The following is a 4481-nucleotide window of genomic DNA, read 5'->3' on the forward strand; positions in this document are numbered from 1 at the left end:
TTCTTTGGAGGCTTGCCTTTCATCCATCATCCCCTTCAACAACCTACATCTTCCTATAAGGTATAAGGAGGTACATTTACATTTTGTGAGCATATTGTTCTTGTAATATTGATCCTTGTTCATTGGGTTTTAATTTTAACATAATGGTATGTTCATAACAAGTTATAAAATCTAAGCTTCCGTTGCGTTTTCTTGTTAAAATGGTTAACTTGATTCTTTGATAAGCTTGTATAAAACCCAACAATGGCATCAAGAGCCGGTTACAAGGACTTATGCTCCTTACATGTTCATAGATTTCGGGTTTTTCATGGGTGAAAAAGGGGTCCGAAATTTTGGTGGATTTTACCCCTCATGGTTTTGTAAGATCTTGACATGCATGCAAAGATCTTAGGAAACCATTTAACATTTGGATGTTGAAATATCAAAATTGCAAAAATTTTGGGGGGGGGGGATGGGCCGTAGCCTCTTGGGGGGGGGGGGGGGCCGATTCCTTTTGGTGATTTTGGGCATTGGTTGCTTAGGTTGCATGCTTAGAACATTTGGTATGTTTGATTGTGTCATAACCGAAACCGAGACCTTGGATGTGTTGATTGTTGTTTGTGTATGTTGATTATGTTTATTATTCAATATGGTTGTAATAATTCATAATCTTAGGCTTATGTAATTTATTTATTCATAAGTTGGTATGTAATAAATAGATTAGTTGCATTTTCTTTTTTTTTAGAAAAATATGTATTAGGATACATTTTGTAAAAATTGAAGATGCAAGAATTGGTGGATTTGGGCCTTGGACCGAAATTTTGGGCTTGTTGGGCCTCACCGGCCCATCATGGGATTCAAGCCCATTAGGCCCATAAATTTCACTCTTGGGCCCAAGAAGACTTTTGGAAGTTTGGAGCCCATTAACAAGCCCAACAAGAACACAACAACTTTGAAAGGATACTTGAAGCATTTGGATGCAAGGTCAAGTGGGAGTCAACATTCCATCCTTGTGTCATGTTTTGTCCCTTAGGTGTGACTTATGACCTATACTTGTTTCGGCTAACAAGTATGGTCAAACTTAGCGGTTCTCGGTTATGACTATATTTTGCATATGTATGCTTGGTTGTTTGTTTTACTTTATGTAATGTGTGGTTGATAGATATTAGGATATCCAAACCGTCACATAGGAACGACAACAAGCATAAAACGGGTTCTAATATATATTTGGTAATATCGCGTCAATTAGTTAATAAAATGGGTTTATTAAAACTAAGCGATTACTCACATATAATAAAATTGGTTTTATTATAACTAGAACCTTGAAAATTGGTTTTCAAAATCGCCATATTACTAAATGCATGTTAGGATATGGCATAATGTTTTTCAAACTAGAATATTGGAAAACTTAAAAATCCCTTTTTCATAATTACCATGGAAGCAAGTCTAACACCATCCTTTTGTAAGACACTTAACGTATTAGGGAACTTTAAATGGGATAAAGGTCACCTAACCATTTTGAGCAAACTAATATACTTAGGGTAATATTAACATATTTGTGGGATAAAGGTCACCTAACCACTTGTATGTTAATCTTACATGTTTATACAAGTAGGACGACTTGAATTGGAAACCATGTGATAAAGGTCACCTAAGCATGGGGTCCAATGGTGTTGATGGGATAAACATGTCAACACGAAATAAGGATTTCGAATGGTCCCATACCTCTAGAAGTTGCAAAGGGTTGCAATTGTCAAGGTTGACTACCTTGTTAAATCAAATAACGGGATAAAGGTCACCTAACCGAAATTTGACTTATCGTTGGATTCTAGAATTTAATTATTATTTTAAAATTTGGAATAAAAGGGTATTAATAATTAAATTGTTTATAATACTAAATTAGAACTTTGTTAAATTTTGTAGATGGCCACTAACAATGCAAACACCTCTACCCATAACACCCGTAACCTATCCTTAAGAACCATCCTTGAAAAGGATCGTCTAAACCATAATAACTTTATGGATTGGTATCGCAACTTGAGAATAGTTCTCAAGCAATAAGAGATATCATATGTCTTAGACGATCCCATTCCCGACGAGCCTAACGTGGAAGATGAGGAGGCTTATTTCGATTGGGTTAAGTACACCAAAGATTCGGTGCAAGCCTCTTGCCTCATGTTAGCAACTATGATTCCCGAAATCCAAAAGGATTTCGAGCATCATGGGGCATACGACATGATAACTCAATTGAAGGAAATGTTCCTTCAACAAGCTAGAGCGGAACGTTTCGAAACGGTTCGAGCGTTTCATGCATGTCGTATGGAGGAAACCCAAAGCGTCTCATCTTATGTCCTAAAGATGAAAAGCTACATTGAAAAGCTTAATAGGTTGAATTGTCCCGTGTCTAATGAGTTGGCTACGGATTTGATCCTCAACTCATTGACCAAAAGGTTTGAAACTTTTGTCATGAATTATAACATGAATGGATGGGACAAAAGCATTGGTGAGCTTCACGCAATGCTAAGAACGGCCGAAGCGGGAATGGGTAAAAAGGTTTTACCCGTTCTAACAATCAATGAAGGCAAAAGGGACATAACTCCAACCCCAAAGCAAGTGTTGCTAAGGGCAAGGGCCACGTCCAAGGAAAGGGAAAGAGGAAAGCCATCACGCCCATCAAACCGAAGGAAAAGAAGCAAAAGGTTGCGGCGCAAGATCCATGCTTTGAGTGTGGAGAGATAGGTCATTGGAAAAGGAATTGTCCGACCTATCTCAATGCATTAAAAGATAAGAGGGATGCGGGGCATACCTCAGGTATTATCTTTACTATATATGTTGAACTAAATGTTATTTCTTCAAATACATGGGTACTTGATACCGGATGTGGAACTCACATTTGCAATTTGTTGCAGGGGTTCAAAAGAAATAAACAACTCAACAAAGGGGACATTAGTCTCTTTATGGGCAATGGAGCGAGAGTTGAAGTCCAAGCTCAAGGAGACTACTTGTTAAAGCTTCCAAGTGGTTTGGAAGTAATTTTGAAAAATGTTTTGTATGCTCCTAAGTTAAGGAGAAACATTATTTCCGTGTCCCTTTTAAAACAATGTGGCTTTGATCTTAAGTTTATTGATTATGATATTCATGTTTTGATGAATGGCATATTTTATTTTAAAGCTATACCCATGAATGGTATATATGAAATAGATCAAAGTGGTATGTCACATAGTAGTTCAATGTATAATGTCAACACCAAGAAACTCAAGAAGGACTTGGGTGATTCCTATCTTTGGCATTGTCGCCTTGGACATATAAGCAAGAATCGCATGCAAACTCTTCGCAAGAGTGGTATTCTAGAAACCAATGAGTTTGATTCATTTGATGTATGTGAATCTTGTTTACAAGGCAAAATGACAAAGCAACCCTTTAATAAGACTTTTGAAAGGTCAAAAGAATTATTGGGTATCATACATTCGGATGTATGTGGTCCTTTTAGACCAATGACTAGGAATGGTGAAAGATACTTCATTACATTTATTGACGATTATAGTCGATATGGTTATGTGTACTTAATGAAACACAAAGATGAAGCTTTTGAAATGTTCAAAGACTTCAAAGCTGAAGTAGAAAGACAACTCAAAACCACAATCAAAGTACTTCGTAGTGATAGAGGAGGTGAATACCTAAGTAGTTTTTTCCAAGATCATCTTAAGAGTTGTGGAATTATTTCACAACTTACTCCACCTGGAACACCACAACATAATGGTGTGTCTGAAAGGAGAAATCGTACCCTATTAGATATGGTTCGATCAATGATGGCTAGAAGCACTTTACCTCTATCATTTTGGGGCTATGCTTTACTTTCCGCTATTCGCATATTGAATATGGCTCCAACCAAGAAAGTGAAGAAGACACCTTTCGAAATATGGCATGGAAAGGCTCCATCGCTATCATTCTTAAAAGTTTGGGGTTGTGAAACTTATGTAAAGCAATACACCCCAAACAAATTAGAAGTCCGATCCACTAAGTGTATCTTTATTGGTTACCCTAAAGATGATATAGGATATTACTTTTACGATCCTAGTGAGCAAAATGTTATTATTGCTCGAAAGGGTAAGTTCTTGGAAACTAAGTTCCTTAAGGAAGGAACTAATAGTAGAACAGTGAAATTTGATGAGGATCAAGAATCACAAGATGATACACAATTGGTTGATACTAGCACTCAACAAGAGGTTGTTGAAAGTGATCAAGTGGTTGATCAAAACACACAAAACGTTCGCAGATCTGGTAGAGTTAGCAATCCACCCGAAAGATATGGATTTTTGGTAGAAGGTTGCTACGTGGTAGATTCGGATGAACCAACCACATACCATGATGCAATGTCCAAGAATGATTGTGACAAATGGCTCGAAGCCATGAACGTTGAGATGCAATCCATGTATGACAACCAAGTTTGGGAATTGGTTGAACCACCACTCAACTCCAAAGCTGTTGGAAGTAAGTGGGTT

This window comes from Bidens hawaiensis, unplaced genomic scaffold (genome assembly GCF_021521415.1).
Source record: "Bidens hawaiensis isolate Kalapana, Puna unplaced genomic scaffold, B.hawaiensis_p1.1 tig00012005_1, whole genome shotgun sequence".
NCBI lineage: Eukaryota > Viridiplantae > Streptophyta > Magnoliopsida > Asterales > Asteraceae > Bidens > Bidens hawaiensis.